General features: G+C 45.8%; 1 long non-coding RNA gene across 1 annotated transcript; it reads left to right on the top strand.

The window, feature by feature from the left end:
- The first annotated feature begins 1,216 nt into the window (after positions 1–1,216).
- LOC146247157 (uncharacterized) lies at positions 1,217–10,958 on the top strand. The gene is made up of 2 exons (XR_014732289.1): positions 1,217–2,400; positions 10,550–10,958. It is a non-coding gene; the product is annotated as an uncharacterized LOC146247157 (long non-coding RNA).
- Positions 10,959–18,955: the final 7,997 nt, after the last annotated feature.

The raw sequence follows: 18,955 nt of genomic DNA, 5'->3' as shown, positions 1-18,955 counted from the left end.
CACAAGCATTCACACAGCAGCATTCCCACTGAGACAACACACAACCTCACACAACCTCGGACATTAATTTCCAACACTGTTTTATTCACTGTGGTCCTCCAGGACTAACACCCAGCTTATGGGTAGACAGTGTCCAGGGACGGGGAACCCTGACTGGGGCACGGATCGCGGCCCTCCCTGGGTGTATGGTGGTGGGGAGACGGAGGTGGCTGTCTCACTGCCTGACATCTGGTGATGAAAGAGAAGGACTCTCTCTCTCCGCTCATAAAACTGTGTTATCGCCCATAGCATCACCATCTGCTAGGTACTGGGAGGGGAGACAGTAAGCACTCTACTGATAGAGAGCTGGGGGGGATGTGCGTGTGTGTGTGTGTTCGCATGAGTATCCATGTTTCTGTGTGTGAGTTTGCATGCATGCACATATGTGTGTGTGCGTGTGTGTGCACATGTGCAAATACATATGTGTGTATGTCTTTCAGTGGGTATGTGCGTGTGTGTGCTCCCCCCGTCTCTCCCTGATCTGCTACCTGCTGTAAGCGGCTCAGTCTTATCAGCTCCCTGAGACAGGCTGCAGCCCCCCTGACTGACACCCAGCACGCATCCTGACCCCTGGGGCGCCCTGAAGGGAGCTGCAATCCTGGAGGAGTGTGCGAGTGTGTGCGAGAGGGAGATAGAGAGAGGGAGAGAGAGAGGGGGGAGAGAGGGAGAGAGGGAGAGAGAGGCTGGCTGACTGTCTGTCTGCATGTGAGGCTGGCTGGTTGAGAGGCAGCAGCCAGCTGATAAAGCTCTAAGGTGGGGGTGAGGTGTCATGTAATTCCCCTCTAATACAGTCAGGCCCGATTCCTGCCTGCCTGGATCCAACCAAGTCTCCTGAGACTCACTGTCACAACCCTGCACCGGCTCAGCACTCACTCACACACACACACACACACACCACACACTACAGAGACACTGAGACAACCCTGTGTGTGTGTGCATGTGTGTGTTTAAGCAGATCAGTCAGTGGAAACTAATTCTAGGCTGAGTTAAGTTAAACTGAACAAAATGAAGAGAAAGAAGCATGGAAATTGAAATGGTTGTGGCCTCCTGTGTGTTTGAAAGTGAACAAAAGACATTCCTGCTTTTTCTTTTATGTGGTTATCTTGTTATTTTCTTGGTGTGTTCAGATTTGTCCGGCTATACTGCTCGCATACACCCAGTGCATACATCATCCATTAATAATTATCTGTGACAATCTGGACCATCACATTCCAATCCCTCTAGTCCAGGTTATTATATCTGCCCCTCTCATTCATCCCCACACACACGACTACACACTCCACATAGACAGGCACACACACACACACACACACACACACAGTTGATCTGTCAGAGCCAACCCTGTTTAATTATGAAGACATCATAAATGACCATGACACCACACACAACTCATGGGGGGTCTGGCGCATGGACCACTGAGGAACTCCCACTCCCTCACACACACGTGCGCTCGCACACACACACATACACACACACACAACATCCCTAGCCCCTGCACTATCATTTTAACCACAGGGCCTGCACACACTGTCTGCTTGTTTTACTGCCAAGAAAAGGATGGAGGGAGGAGCAGGACAAAGAAGTACTTGGAATAAAAAGAACGAAGGGAAGTAAAAAGAAAGGGAAAAAAGACAGACAGAGAGATTGTTGTTGAGCATGGTAGCTCAGCGTGTGAGGAGGAGTCTGGTTCATTCCTTTATGCATGGCTTCGTTTAAAGCCCACATCACTTCTTATCGTCTGCCCCATCCGTAACACTTAACTCTGCATCCCTTTCTCCATGTTCACCCCCCCTCCACCTGCCTGTCCCCCTGTCCCCCCCACCAGCTCCTCCAGCCCTGTCCCCCCCCCTCCCCATGGCCCCCAGACCACACTGAGATGCACGTTATCTAACACTGATGAGTCTCCTTCGAGTATATAAACACACACACATACACACGCACACCAGAGAACAGTGATCAGATCCCAGAGAAAGTTTGCTCCCGGACCTCATCCTAAACACGCGTGCAGGCAGTGCACACTCATTATTTCACATCCAGCCTCTTATCATTTGCATATAGACAGTCTCCGCAAATACCTCCAGTCACAGTGGCTTGCTGTTCTCAATTTGCAACTGTATTGTTCACACACATACTCACACGCACAGAGACCCGCACGCAAAAGCACACAAACACACACCCACATGCAGACACACACATACACACACAGAAATGGGGAGAGAGAGTGGGCAGCAGTGTTTGACCTCCAAACTTCCTTACTTCTCTCTGTACAGACTCCTATCAAGCCCAGCCAAGGAGAATGGGAATTACCCACAAGACCTTGCAGGAAACCTTGGACTGACACCAATGCCCTATGCTGCCTCTGTGAGTGTGTATTTGCGTGTGTGTGTCCTTTGAAATGTAATAATGCGTTTCAAAATCTGCTACACAAAGCACATTGTAAAACTCTGGCTTGTCCATTTAAGCAAACACTTGACAGGTCCTTTACAGGTCAAAGGGGCTTTTTAAAATACATCACAGGTCTGTTCTTCAGTCTCTCTCTCTGCTCTCATCCTCCATGATCCTCCTCCTCTCTGTCTCTCTCTCCCTCTCTCCCTCTCTCCCTCTCTCCCTCTCTCCCTCTCCCTCTCTCTCTCTCTCTCTCTCTCTCTCTCTCTCTCTCTCTCTCTCTCTCTCTCTCTCTCTCTCTCTCTCTCTCTCTCTCTCTCTCTCTCTCTCTCTCTCTCTCTCGTTGTTTGACATTGAAAGGGGCATCTGAAGGTTGAACTGATTTCTCTCTCTCTCCCTCTCTCTTCGTTGCTATTTCATCCACAGATATTATGAGTCGGACGATGATAAATGTGACATTGGCAGAATATGATTACCTTTATAATCACGCCGAGGTGCAACTGTGAGGTTGAGGGCCTTCTGGAAATAAAACCAATTCCAGTCCAGTTGGAGGTCCTCTCTGCTGACACCCCACTGAAAGAGAGTGTGTTTCAAGGACACTGTGTTCTGGACCTGTCCACTGCAGGCCTCAGAGCTGGCCCACCAGGTAGCCTTCAGGCACTGGACCAGCTTAGGTTTCTTGTCCAACGGAACTGTTGTTGTTGAATGGACAATGCTTTGTCCCCCATACACAGTCCTTAAACAGTTTCAGTTCCCAAGTTAGGCATTTAAATCACACAGACTTTGTTCTTGTGCGTTGTGAGAGAGACAGTGGAGGATAAATAGAGCAAGAGAGAAAGACAGGAGGCTGGAAGGAGAGAACAAGAGAGAGAGCAAAAGAGAGAAAGCGAGAGGGAAAGAGAAGTACATAAGGTACAGGAAAAGAGGTGTCTGTACTCCAAACACTAAAGACCTGCTGAACGGTGTTTGTTGTTGTGTTCACGTGTTGTCTCCCAGTATTGTCAACAACATTGTTATTTGTAGTTTTTGTTCCCTGTTTTCTTTTCATCTTTAAAGCCCTGCGTCAGATAACAACCTCTACAATAATAATAACAATGCTTTGCTATCAAACAGACTGTGACTCACTTGCAAACACACACTAGTACCGTGAGAATGTTGTGTGTGTGTGTGGGTAGGTGGTTGTGTGTGTTTGTGTGTGTGTTTGTTTGTGTGTGTATGAGAGAGAGAGAGAAAGAGAAAGAAAAAAAGACACCACCATGGCTGGTGACATTCTCAGTCTGAACAACAAAGTCTCTGTCACAAGATTAAACAAAATAACACCACAACCTAGACACAAGATGACCCCTTTAAACCATGTACTACAAATGACACATCAAAAATATATTGGTAGCGCTTAACACACACAAAACAATAGCGAATATTTTTTGTATCGTGTATTTCAATAGTCCTTTGTGTTTGCTGTCTGTTTATCGCCTGTTTACCTGTGTTATTAGCAGTTGTCCAGGGACTCGTGTTTTGCTGAACCGGCAATAACAGTGTCACATTAAGGATGGGGCGTCCTTTTGAAAGACGAGCAGCATATTTCTGCTCCACCCCCCCTACCACTCCGCCCCCCCCCCCCCCAACCCCCCAAAAGAGCAGAGAGGAGCAAAGACAAAGCATGTAATAATTAAGGTTCGGGACACAATGCTGGGATGCAGGCGTGGAGCGCTGAGCAGTAGCTATCACATTGGCAGATAAATTCTACACACAATTATTCATCCTGGGCCCATGGCATGTAGATTAATGAGTTTGATAACCCAGGGCTTTCCAGTGAGCTGCTGCCTGGTCTGCCTCTCTCTCTCTCTCTCTCTCTCTCTCTCTCTCTCTCTCTCTCTCTCTCTCTCTCTCTCGCCCTCTTCCTCTCTCTCCTTCTCTCACCCTCTCTCTCTCTATTTCTCTATCTCTCAGCAAACCTGCCCATCCGTCTGTCCCCCCACTATCAACCCCCCACCCCACCCTCCACACCACTAACAATGCACTCGTTGCCATTCCTACAGAAGGAAACAAATCGATTGGAATTTAGCAGCGGTCATCAGTGGGGATGGGGGGGGGGGGGGGGCAGTGGCTCCTCTTTCACCTGTAGTGGTCTGAGTATATGAGTATGTGAGGATGTGAGGATGTGAGGATGTGAGTATATGAGGATGTGAGTATATGAGTATATGAGGATGTGAGGATGTGAGGATGTGAGGATGTGAGTATATGAGGATGTGAGTATATGAGTATATGAGGATGTGAGGATGTGAGTATATGAGTATATGAGGATGTGAGGATGTGAGGATGTGAGGATGTGAGTATATGAGGATGTGAGTATATGAGTATGTGAGGATGTGAGTATATGAGGATGTGAGTATATGAGTATATGAGGATGTGAGGATGTGAGTATATGAGTATATGAGTATATGAGTATGTGAGGATATGAGGATGTGAGGATGTGAGTATATGAGTATGTGAGGGTGTGAGTATATGAGTATATGAGGATGTGAGGATGTGAGTATATGAGTATATGAGGATGTGAGTATATGAGGATGTGAGTATGTGAGGATGTGAGGATGTGAGTATGTGAGGATGTAAGGATGTGAGTATATGAGTATGTGAGGATGTGAGGATGTGAGGATGTGAGTATATGAGGATGTGAGGATGTGAGGATGTGAGTACATGAGTATATGAGGATTTGAGGATGTGAGTATATGAGTATATGAGTATATGAGGATGTGAGGATGTGAGTATATGAGGATGTGAGGATATGAGTATATGAGGATGTGAGGATGTTTGAGTGTGTGTGTTTCCATGGAAGTATACCATGAAGAAGTCAGTGTTTCATTGTGTCTATTTGTTGGAATGGGGCACATTATTGGGAGCAGTGGGTGTCCATGCGTGGCCAAACAGTATGCTCATCTGCTCTGTGGGTGTGTATGTGCGTGTGTGTGCGTCTGTGTGTGTGTGTGTGTGTGTGTGTAAAAGTGCGTTAGTGTTTTTCCCCGTCTGTAGGTCTTTCTGTGTGTCCTTGGTTATGAATGTGTCTGTGTGTGTCCATGTGTATACATGTGTGTGTGTGTGTGTGTGTGGATGCTGCCAACCACTGTCTCTCCCGCATCTGTGTATGTGTTTGTGTTTATGTGTGTGTGAATATAAGTGTGAGTGTGTTTGTGAGTGTGTGTGTGAGTGTGTGTGTGAGCGTGTGTGAGCGTCTCCCTCTGTGTATTGGGCCAGGGAGGCAGGGGTCTGTGCTTGTGAGGCAAGTCTGTCCCTGGACAGCTATAATGAATGGCGGGAATGTTTCCCAGATGCTGCTTAGAGGAGAGGCTGACCTACAGAGCAGTCTGCTGGTCCTGAGGGGGGCTGGCCTGGGGGGGGCTGGCCTGGGGGGGGCTGGCCTGGGGGGGCCACACAGCAACTGAACAACACACTCCACAGTCTTACACAGAGGTGAACCCTGCTGCTTGTGAACACAGGCCACATGAGGGTATTAGGTCGTCCTGTCGTAGAGGTGGTTTATCAGCTGCATTTGCCTGGTGATTGGTTGGCAGCCGAGGTCACATCACTCTCGTTGGACAGTGAATCTGAGAGTTCATTCTTACTTCACAGGATTCAGATTTGATTGGCCAAAAGTGTGTGGCCATTGGCTGGAGTCTGTCTCTGAGTCAAGTTAGTGTTCAGGCTATTACAGACAGACACATACACACACATGCCCAGACACACTGTTCCCACACAATAAAAGGCTTTCGAATGACAGACTTGTGAAGCGCATTTAGTAAATGGATGGTGCTGCATGATGCGTTGCTGTAGATCCATTAAAAAGGCCTCTGTCATGGTTCCTGGGCTACAGTACCTGTAAGTTGAGGTCAGAAGACAAGCTTAGACTGAAAGCAGCTGGGACTTGTCTACTTGTGGATTTTATTTTTATCTTTTCATAGGCCACACACACATACACACACACATACACACACACACTAAGATATGAAGGTAGGGATGTGTAGGTATGCCTGGACCCAGACGCTGAGGGCCGTAGTAATCGCAGAGCACGGGCCAGGTGGGAGGCCAGGGAGGATAAATTAAACAGGCTGATGTTTCTGAAACGTTCCTGCAGAGACGCAGAGGGCTTCAAAGCCTCCACGCCCATAAAACTGTGAAGGAAGGAGGGAGAGGTTACAGCCGTGAAACACAATGATTTGATCACCTCCAGCTGGAGGTAGAAGTGGAGAGATGCGGAGAGGAGAGGAGAAGAGAAGAGAAGAGAAGAGAAGAGAAGAGAAGAGAAGAGAGGAGAGGAGAGGAGAGGAGAGGAGAGGAGATGGGAGGGAAGGAGAGGAGCAGAAAAGGGAGGGAAAGAGAGGTTGGGGGAGGAGAAGAGAGGAAAAGGAAAGGAATAAGGAGAGGAGGAGATGAGAGGAGAAGGGAGGGAAAAAGAGGAAAGGAGAGTAGAAGACAGGGGGGAACAGAGAGGTTACAATAGGGGAGGAGAAAGACCAGATATACACCAATGGTCTTAGCACAGACTTTAGCTTTGTGGATTACCACAACTCTGTAGTGGGGGACACTTGGCAGAGACACCTGCACAGGTCATGCAGCCTGGCATTTAGAGGGTTTAAAAGTTACTGCACCCGCTATGGTCTACCAGAAGCTAGTCAGTCAATAAACAGATACTCACATGGCACCTCCATGGCGCACAACCTTTTTAATAGGGAGAGGGAGTGTGGGAGAGAGAGTGTGGGAGAGAGAGGGAGGCAAAGAGAGAAAGAGAGAGAGTGAGAGAGACTAGAGAGTGCATTTGCCGCATGTGAATGGTTGTCATTACGTGGTTGTCTGTGGACTGTTCAGTCTAGGCTAATGATTGTGAAAAAGAGAGACTGGTACCTGGGTAAAATAGGATGGGCACACATTTGGGCGCATGGGCACATTTGACTCAGCTGATGCAAATACAGCTTGTCAATATTTTACTTCCAGATGTCACAACATGACCATGACATATTATTCTTGCTTCATGGTATCTTGACTTGACCCTCCTGCACACTAATTAACATACAGAGTCTATTATTAAAACAATGACGTCTATGCCTAATAATAGAACAGAGAAAGGGAGATTGAGTGTAGAAAAAGCAATCTGGTTGGTTGGCTTTTATTGCTTGTTATTAAATCTTGCCAAAACAATTATTTTTTCCTCTTTTTCTAACACAAAGAATGAAAGTCTGTTTCTAGGCTGGGTGGTGCAGTGATGATTAGAAAAGGGAAATTGTGATACACAAGCTATTAGACAAAGCTGTAATCAAATTCATTAATTGTATTCACTCAAGAGTGTGCAGGCTTTCTTAAAGTGACAGAAGCCTTTGAAAGGGACAAGCCCTCATTCACGAAAACACAAAAAGCTAAGTGCTGACATGTTGACATGTTGACAAAATATGCAGGAGTGTCCTGTCTGAACACACAGAAACTAATATACTCACACACACACGCATCTTTCTTACTCTCTCTTCTTTTTGTCTTTCTCTAACTCTTTTTCACACACACACACACACACACACATACACGCACATTCACTACAGAAACGGATAAGAAGGAGGATGAGGAGGGTTGAAAAGAATGAAGAATAGTAAACAGCAATGGCCACAATCAATTATAGGACGCTGCACAAAATTAATTAGGGTTCTGCATCGTAGAACTGTGCGTGTGTGTGATGGAAGGTCTTAATGGTTTGTACTGCAGGTGTATGCCTGCATGAGGACTTTTTACAGTCACCCTGGCCTCACCACCCAAAACTCTTCCCCTCCCTACCAAACCCTCCCCCTCCACTACCTAATCCAGACCCTCACCCCCACCTTCCACCCCCCAAAACTCTGGACCTTCCAACAGAGACCCTCAGGTTATTGAAGGATACTGTGTGTGTGTGTGTCTTTGTGTGTGTGCGGCAGAGAGAGAGAGAGAGAGAGAGAGAGAGAGAGAGAGAGAGAGAGAGAGAGAGAGAGAGAGAGAGAGAGAGAGAGAGAGAGAGAGAGAGAGAGAGAGAGACCATAACAGTTGCAGATGTTGTCAATAGATGTGCATACTTGAACATACATATTTCACTGGTCTGGTTCATACTGAGTCTGTTGTCTAGCTCCATCAGTACTGTGGAGGTTTAATCTGAGGACCCTCCGAGAGATACTTTTTTTTGTTCCCACACTTTGGTCTGTCTGCAGAGATATGGCACTTAAAACACAGAACCGTCTGAAGTTCTTGTCAAAAACCCACATTCTACTCAGAAACATGTAGGCCTAACGCTAAGACGCAATTAAATCAAAGTCTTTTTTCTCTCTTTTCCTTCAGCTTTAGAACTTCAAGACGTTGTAAGTTCTGGACAAAAGGGATCACAGTGATGTGAACGGGGGTGTGGGGGGGTGCTGGTGTGTGTGGGGGGGGGCAGAGATGTTGGAGCTGTCAGAAAACAAGGGTTAATGTATCGTGATTAGCACTCATGGGCCCTGATCTGATATATTTTTAATTAACGGTATCCCATTCAAGCGCTTGAAGGAACAAAAAAAAGAGGAAGTTTTGACAGCTCTAATTAATGAGCGTGCGGAACATGGAGGCAGATCTCATGGCCGACGTTGGCTTCATTAGATGAGCCCGTCTGAAGCGAATCAAGCAGGCCGGGACAGACCCTCTCATCCTCCCTCATCCCTTTCTCTTCCTCTTCAGACTGGTGGGAGAGGGGGCGTGGGGAGGGGGAGCGTGGGGGGGGGGGGGTGGGGGGCACCGTAGAGGTGGATGGAGAGCCAAAGAGAGATAGGGGGGTAGGAGAAGGAGTGAGCAGAGATGGAGTGAAATAAGGGTATGATGAAGAAAAAGAATAGAGAAAAATGGAGAATGTGTGAGAGAGAGAGAGAGAGAGAGAGAGAGAGAGAGAGAGAGAGAGAGAGAGAGAGAGAGAGAGAGAGAGAGAGAGAGAGAGAGAGAGAGAGACAGAGAGAGAGAGACAGAGAGAGAGAGAGAGAGAGAGAGAGAGAGAGAGAGAGAGAGGGGACAATGCACAGGGCTGCCACATCCAAACTGGGGAGATGAATGACTTTTTACCTCTGGACACAAGGCCTTAATGAAACCTCCAGAGGCAAAACAATGGCATCTCACACACACAAACACACACGCTCACACCACATGTTTACACACACACAACATCTGCACATGACATACTCACGTACACACATCTCATGCACACAATACAAACACACATACAGACATAGACACTCACACATACAATATTTACGCAGAGTGCAAGCATTCACACCTACACATACTAAATCCACACACATGCATGGATCCACACACGGTCACAAACGTCTTTGTACACAAATAGACACAAGCTAGTCTATTGTGCTCTCCCTATCTCACTTTCTACCTCCCTCTCTCTCTCTCTCTCTCTCTCTCTCTCTCTCTCTCTCTCTCTCCCTCTTTCTCGGTCTCTCATCCTCACTATTTCTTTCTCTCTCCAAATGAGGGCAGTGCAGGGAGTGTATTTTAGGCTAGGCAGCAGACAGACAGGCAGGTAAACAGATAGATAGTAGATATTTAGACAGCCAGACAGGCAGACAAGTAGGCAGATAGACGAACAGGTGGACAGTCAGGCAGAAAGATCGGCAAGCAGGCCGGCAGGCAGAGCAGAGCAAAGCTTTGTACCACCCAAAGCCTACAAGTGTTCCCGTATGTTTGCCTGCCTCAGTGGAACAAATGTCACACCATTTAATGATGAGAAGGTTTCGTGGAGTGACCCCAAACTTCCTGTGGCCAGCAGACCAGTCCATCACAGAGGACGGCTGAGATATTGGCAACAGTGACATTTGTGTGGGACGCTGTCACCAGCATCTACTCTAGTCATCCGTTCCTCTAATACTCCCAATTAATGCACCAAGGCAAGCTTGGGTTATCGTTTCCCCTCTTTCTCCTTCCATCCCCCCATCCCTCATTCCCTCTCCATCACTCTCAATTACTGAGAGGGGACTCTTATCTGTCTCTATGAATATTCAGAGTTTTCTTATCCTGGCCGGTCCTGAGGTAGCAGCTGTACTGATAAACTGGTGGAATGAGAGTGTCCTGCTTGTTGTTCCCCCGCCAGGCTGTAGAAGAGGGCTCTGCTTGTTGTTCCCCCGCCAGGCTGTAGAAGAGGGCTCTGCTTGTTGTGGTCCAGCCAGCGGAGGACTGTGTGGACTAGGAGGAACATGGAGGAACACAGAGAGACTAGGAGGAACATGGAGGAACACAGAGAGACTAGGAGGAACATGGAGGAACATGGAAGAACTTGGAGAGACATGGAGGAACACAGAGGAACATAGAGGAACCTGGAACATGGAGGAACATGGAGTACTACAACACTGTCTGTATAGGCCTTGAAGAATGTATGTGTGTGTATGAAGTCAGTAATATATGTGACCCATCACTTTGTCTCATACTAATATGTATATTGTGCTTTATGCTGTTTCATCTGCTTAGATTTAGCCTGCTTCTATAAAAATCATCTGACTTGTCATGTGTATGTAGATAGTGTTTATTTCTCTCAGCAAGGTTGACAGGAGAGGAAAAGGTGGAGTGGAAGGCTGAGGTAGAGAGAGGTGGAAGAGGAAGAGCAGCAGGAGACAGGGGGGATGAGGAGAGAGGAAGAGGAGGGAAGAGCTGTGAGAGGAAGGAGGCGAAAGAGGACAGATGAGAGAGGAGGAGGAGAAGGAAGAGGAGGAGTTGCAGGAGACAGCCAGGTAGAGGGAGAGAGATGGAAGAGGAGGAGGAGGGGGAAGGAGAAGCGGGAGACAGAGAGAGATGGAGGAAGAGAGGTTGAGGGAGAGTCAGAGGAGACTGACGAGCAGGGTCCCTGCGCTGTGATTGGAGGAAGAGACAAGACTTTAACCCTTTGTGTTCCACACCTCCACATCAAGGGGAAGCAGCTCGGTTATTGACAAGCCAGATGCAGGGTGTCAAATGTTTACCGTCGCTTTCAAGTGCTACATCTGAGGAATCTTCTTTTATTTCACAGGGTTTTTTTTTTTCTTCTTCTCAATTTCCCCGAAGACTTTTCTTTTTTTTTTCTTGTCTTGTGCACTGCACATTGAGTCCTTTCTCCTACCATGTGATCAGTGATTAAAGTCCTCTAGGTGTCACCTGTCTGGAGACTCACTGTTCAGACAGGGGCAAGGACACCAAATTAGACTGCAGCAACACTTATGTTACACTGGGAACAGAGTGAGGTGGGAATACACACACCTGCACAGGAGCCCATCCACACACAGGAAAGCACATGGGAGTACACACACACACACAACACGCATACTGTACACCACACACATGCACACACACATACACGCACACACACAGCTCGATAAATGCAGAAGACAACACACAGTAGATGTTCTCCATCTGTGTTCAGCTTCCAGAGTGATCTTTATCCAATCTGAAGCCCCATCGCATGCAAACGTCGAGGACGTCAACAGATATCTCGTCAAACGGTAAAAAAACAAATGGAATAAATAGTTTTTGCTGTGCTTTCATTGGAGAAATGATCATGTTACTTGTTGTTTTGTTGTTCTCACTAGTTTGATCAGTGGAATGACAGGGAGGTAAAGCCATCCCTGCACAGTCTGGTCTTAGCTAGAACCACTGACACACGCACACACTCCCACGTGCACACTCGCAGCTTCTTAACACACAAACACACACAGAGACAAAAATACAAACAGTACACACACACGTATAAACACACAAGGCTTTGTTTACACAGTTCATCCTGAGAGAAGCTGTCAATCTGCATTGTGGTCTGCAGGGTGAAGGAGAGCAAAGCCAGCGGGGAGATCCCAGGCTCATCATGCTGCAGGACTGTGTTCATGCTTTCACACAACAGTAAAGAAAACATCCTCAGTGAAAGACTAATGCACTGCCTTAATGAGACAAAAATGAGGGGTCTGATAATGAAAGTGGATTTCACCATCAGAAAGCGAGGCGAGTAAGCGAGTGACAACAGGGGCTTCAGCCGTGGAGAACAGCACCACCTGTGGGAACAAAGTGGCAGCCTCACAAGTTTGTTGTGAGATTCAACACAATCATACCTTTGCTTGTCTCTGTTGAAAAATTCAAATATGTTTTCACCTTGGTAGAGGGTTGGGTTGCAAGGGTTGGGTTGACCGTGTGTGTTGGGTTGCAAATTATAATGATTCCTTGTGATAATGAGTATATATCAATATGTATTATTTATGGGGTATTTAGAATAGGGAGACCCTAAAAAACACCCTGCAAATACACAAATGCACATACGCAAATAGTCCGGTTTAGTTGGATATAGCTGCAAGATAGCTTCACAGAACACAGAACACAGAATATAGAATACAGAACACTGAACACAGAACAGAGAATATAGAACACAGAACACATGACACAAAGACAGAATAAAACAACAGAGACTAAACAACCCTGCTGGGGAAGACATACAAACACACAGAACAGAGATCCATCAGAATATCAGATAACAAAGCACACGCATGCCATGCAAGTTCCAAACAGACACATGTTGCTAGATGATGGTTGGAAGAGGGTGGGGGGTGAGGAGAGGGGTTGACATTAAGACCATCAGTGTCTTAGACACTTGACTGAGATCCAACCCACTCCCCCTCCGGCCGCTTGTCCGTCTTGTTGCTCTGGCTCTGATGCGAGGGCTCACCATGTTGGCTTCAGAAGGAAAGAGGTGGGGTGGGGGGAGGGGAGGGGTTAATGTCACTGACATCATCAGACGTGTCAGTGAAGCTGACACACTTGCCACTTTGCTGCTACCCAGTGGAGAACATACACACACACACACACACACAGACACAAACACACCAACACACACACACACACCAACACACACACACACACACACACTGTCGAAGGGCCCTATGTGTCACACAGATCTGTAACCTCAGGCAAGCTAAACCTCTGTCCGATCATGTTCAATTACTTCTCACCTTATTACACACACATAAACACATACACACATAAACACATACGCATGTATAAGTACACACTGGAGCACACACTGATGTTGATGTGTGTATGAAGCTCTATCTACCCTGTACACAAACACAAACACATATTGACTGTTTCCCACCCAGCTGTATGTTCACCCCCTACCTTACATTCATGTAAGAATTGTGTACACACAGATGTTTAGAGATTTAAAAAAATATATTTTTGTTTCATTATTTACTAAAGCATTTTTGCTCAATTTTGAATATTTTCATTTGTGCCTAAGATTTTTGTACAGTACTGTACATATTTTGACGTGTGTGTGTTTGTTTCTGTGACATATGTGACATGCAGATAAAATACATATGCAAAAATCGAATCCACCACAATTGACTATTTATGTTTATACGTGTTTGAAAAACTCTCCATATTTCTTCTCTAACTCTCTGTCTCTCTCTTTCTCTGCCCTTTTCTCTATTATCATCACAAACTTCTCTTTTCATAACACCTCATAATACTCAACAATCTCTCTGTTCACCCCAATTAAATATGGGCTTCACCTGCCCTTTATAAAAGACTATATTTCTCAACAAACTAAACATTTTTGTTAAAGCTAAAGATTGGTATAAAGAACTTCTTTCTTTGGACTGAAGTCAGCAACTATTCCAGGTCTAATTACATACAGTGTAGCTTTCCCGTACTAATTCTCAACAGCCAATTAATTTATATTATTTCCAGAATTACTTTTAGCAGCTCTGCAGTCTTTTGTCTCTCTGCATGTCGTTCGCACACACACACACACAGAAACACACACAACCACACATAGTCACACACACACTCAACCAAACACACACACACACTGTACTGTATATTTATACCTTATTCAGCTCCATTTGTGGGACCCTCAAATCCAGTCCCAGCCTTATTGAGCCATTCCTTAAACATTAACGGCAGAAACATTTCAACCCTGACCTCCAACCCCCGACCCCCCAGCGACCGAGCAGAAGGTTTGGGTCGTGCTGGCCTTTTCAGATATCAAATGTATATTTCACATTTACACTCACACCAAAGAAGCCCCAGAACACACACACCTTTATTGTCCCTGTTAAATCACTGAGGGTCTTGCAGGCCAGTCGTGACACAGAGGAACAGACAGCCAGACGGAGGTCAGTGTTTATATTAACAATAAACTATCTCAGAAAGGAAGAACGTCAACTTTCACATCTTAAGTGGAGGGCTGTGATACATATATCCCATTCCTAAAGGTCACAAGGTCAAACAAAGGTCAGATACCCACCCCATACAACCCCTTCAGGTTTGACTAAAAGTAGGGATGTGTGAGGGTTGCCCCCCCCCCTCCCTTACACATATCCCCACCCCCCTACCCCCACAACCCCACCCTGCCCCAGGATCCTAATGGACTGTTTAGAGCTGTGTTTACCTCATAAACCCAGGTAATGGGGTCAGGTCTGCATGTGTCAGGTTACACTGAGACACTGAGAGCAGTGTCTCTCCTCCCCCAGGTCAAAAAACCCTCCCTATATCTGTCCTTGTCCATTTACCATGGATGGGGAGTTACAAACACACCCTGCTACACATGTCCAGGTAATGGACAAACTTGTATGTGTGTGTGTGGATCTAGGTGTGCATGTGTGTGTATGCGTGTGGGAGTGTATGTGTGTAGGTGAGTGCTTGTGTGTGAGGGTGTGTGTGTGTGTGTGTATGTGTTGGTGTGTGTGTTCGGAGATGTGCGTCTCTCATTAAACAGTGCTGGTGTATTTCACGGTGCTTGTGGTTTCCATTAGCAATTTGATGTTTTTGTCTCCTGCAGTTGCTGCATTGAAACATGGATGAAACGTGAGCATCCGTCTGTACACCTCATTAAGACATTTTAACAGTGATTTGAGTGGAGCAGACATGGTCCCAACTACACACACACACACACACACACGCACACACACACACACACACACACACATGCACCGACACACACAGCCATCTGGGTCTGAACTCAAATGAGAAAGGATGTGATGACAGCGGCATCCCAGAGACCTGGGGATGTGTGTGTGCGTGTGTCTGTGTGTGTGTGTGTGTGCGTGTGTGTGTGTGTGTGTGTGTGAGAGAGAGAGAGAGAGAGAGAGAGAGAGAGAGAGAGAGAGAGAGAGAGAGAGAGAGAGAGAGAGAGAGAGAGAGAGAGAGAGAGAGAGAGAGAGAGAGAGAGAGAGAGAGAGAGAGAGAGCAGAGGAGGACATGTGCACAGGAAGAAGAAATGGAGAGAGAAAAGGCACTAATAGCAGCAACAAGATTGTGTTTCTCTCCATCAGCAGATAACTGCATTGCAGTGTGACAAACTTGAAACTCTGGCTTTTCGCCCAAGGCCAAGTTAATTGCATTAATTTTCCCTGACATTCTTTTAAAAAAAGTCGAAAAGACAGACAGAGAAAAGGCTACTACACTGTGTGTGTGTTCAAGTGTGAGTTCATGTGTGTGTGTGTGTGTTCATTACAGAACTGTTCTTGTCATTTTTCAGCAATGATGAAATTAGTACCAGGAGTTCTCTATGGCTATAATCAATCATTACTTTCACTCTGTGCCACGCAATATCCCTGAAACCATATTTCCTCCACTTGAGGACAAAATGCTTCTTGATTGTGTGGCACACTTGTCTATAAATATATCTCACAGGCAATCCTGTATTAAGTTTGAGATTGTAGCTACACAGTAAACATGTGTTTCAGCTTTCCCTGGAAATGACAGACAGCACAAAAGAAGGAAGGAAGGAAGGAAGGAAGGAGGGAGGGAGGGAGGGAGGGAGGGAGGGAGGGAGGGAGGGAGGGAGGGAGGGAGGGAGGGAGGGAGGGAGGGAGGGAGGGAGGGAGGGAGGGAGGGAGGGAGGGAGGGAGGGAGGGAGGGAGGGAGGGAGGGAGGGAGGGAGGGAGGGAGGGAGGGAGGGAGGGACAGAACAGCAGGCAGGCAGACAAGGAGCCTGATAGACAGATGTAAAAATAAACAGCTTGCATAATGGACTAAATCATCGTACTGCACAAAGCTGTGTGTGCGTATGATGCAGTCATTTTATTTGCAAAAATATATTTCTTCAATCTGCAGTACCTAGGGCAGCAGATCACATGAGTTTCCATTACCAAACTAAACCTAGCAGGGATATGGGGACTGTGATGGCTCCAGTGCTAAAGCATAGAGAACTGCTGCCTGTCTGGGCCTGGTGGAGCAGCCAGGGGACACGCTGCCCAGATGAGATTTGTTGGAGTATTTCTCCACTCATTGCCTGTGTCCAGGCCACACTGTGTCAGTGTGCTGGCTGGCCGTCTACCCTTGGTACCTCTGGACTCCCTGAGGACTATCTGCTCTTAACAGCATTACAGCCACTTCCTGTTTGGTATGGGGAACAAGGCCCCTACAGAAATCAAATATTTATCATGGTGTATTAACCCCCATGCAAGACTCCATATCCACTCCTACAGCCCCATCTCTCTGCAGGCTGGGCCTCGCTAGCCACTGAATTCATTACGCTATTAGGCTGCAGCTCAGGTGCTTTGTTATTGTGTGTGTGTGTGTGTGTGTTTATGTATGTGTGTGTGTGTGTGTGTGTGTGTGTGTCTGAGCACAAAAGCACTGTTGTGCACAATGGACAAAAATACGTTTGTTTATATTGCCACCGTTACCACGGTCAATCAATGTAAGTAGTTTCTGTTTACCATATGAAATGTCTGTGAGATCTATTAAACTCATATTATTTGTATTTTCATAATCCTGTATTAACTGTTTTTGCTCTAGTCCTTGACCATCATGAATATTATTGTTTTTGAAATATAAACACAAACTCAACCACAGTCCTCTAACTTACAGGGCCAAGTTTGGCTCCCCTTCCAAGTCTTCCAAGTTGAATGCATCTGAATTTCTATTGGATTTCAGTGAGACTGAAGCCCTTCATCACTCCTCAGAAGGCAATAGGTCAGATGGATGACCTTGTCCAACAAAAACACAATGATAGAGCACCAACTCACCTTACTCAAATGAATATAGAATTACTCCTCAAGTGGAATCAATCAGATATCAGATATAACCGTTAACTGTTGACCTAGTTACTGCTGCAACTACTTGAGACTGCTTGAGAAAGCCTGCCATATTATTATGAGAGTTTGGCAGTGGTTGTGCATTCATGTGTCACCTGCAAGCTTGTCCACCCGGTCTCTTGCATTTCCGTGCTCCTCCTCTTGTACAGAGGGCTTCCTGTGCGGAGAGCATCACCTAGCATTGCTGCTTGTGTTCATGCAGGCCTCTGACGACGTTCTCTGCGTCCTAAACTCTCCGTGCTGAAGGATAAAGGAAGTGAGGGTCGGAGACAAGCAGTGGGCGCATCCAGGACATCTATTTCCCGCTGCTGAGCACAACAGGCGTGCCTTTAGTATGTCAGGACACCATAATCAGACAGATATCCCTGGCAGATTTATAGATTTCAATATTTGGACTCTCTGACTTAGGAGATAATTTAAGTGTTTACTATCGAGCATATCCACTCATTCTCTCCTAACATTAGGTGAAAATTCCACTTAAAATCCGACCGTTTAATTATTTGCACCAGTCTTATAAACAATCTTTATAGGCTCCATAAATCACATGTACAAAAACACAGAGAGTGCTGTTAATCTTACATATTTTATCATAAACCACAATCTATAAAAAAAGATGTGTTTTATACGAAAATGTGCTTGGCTGAATACCTTAAGTAAACATAATAAATGTTACTAACATCCTGTGTAAATCTCCGATGTTGCACGTTGTTAATTTGATACATTAGGCAATAATCTGCAATAAATAAATGTTTATTAGCTGGCCAATTTTGTCCAGAGTGCTAATGATATTTAGTTAGCAAGATCCTGTAGAAGATTTCAATTAGAACACAACTTTCCACAGCTCATTTGTATTACAAAATATCATTAAAAGCAAAACAGGCCTACTGGTGAAAAAACTATTCAGCTGGACTTCACGATCAGGCATTGTCGTAAACACTTGGAAGGTAATATAACATCCTATTGTTGTAACAGCTTGAAAATGTTAGCTGCTTGTCCATTCCAGACTCTTGTTGGTCTCACTGTAAAGTTCTTCTTTTCACCCAAGGCTATACGTCGGTTATCTATTCTCTTATTTATTAATTTGCTTCATTTTAACTAGTCATTGATCAATAAGTAATTAATTTCACTGGGGTAAGGGAAAATAGTTCCTGGAAATAGATCGAAAAGACAAATGCAGCTCCAATCTGAGACTTCAGGTCTGAAATGCTCAACTCTGTGCCAGTTTGAAGGGGGAATACTTGGTTGTGTGGTACTGAACCCTGCACATCACCACTTCACTAAGAACCAACAGAGAAGGGTTACGTCTAATCATCTTAATGTTTAGCTTACTGTGAATAACAGCAAACTGGATTTATATATTATATTTTATATATTTTAGAGAGATAAAGAGTAAAAAGGGAAAGAGAGAGCAGGGACATATTTAACAAGAACAGTATGCTGTAAAC

This window comes from Hypomesus nipponensis, chromosome 19, assembly GCF_054491055.1.
Source record: "Hypomesus nipponensis isolate SF chromosome 19, ASM5449105v1, whole genome shotgun sequence".
NCBI classification, from domain to species: domain Eukaryota; kingdom Metazoa; phylum Chordata; class Actinopteri; order Osmeriformes; family Osmeridae; genus Hypomesus; species Hypomesus nipponensis.
Note: the sequence above shows the minus strand (reverse complement) of the source record. Positions and strands in the feature narration are given on the sequence as shown.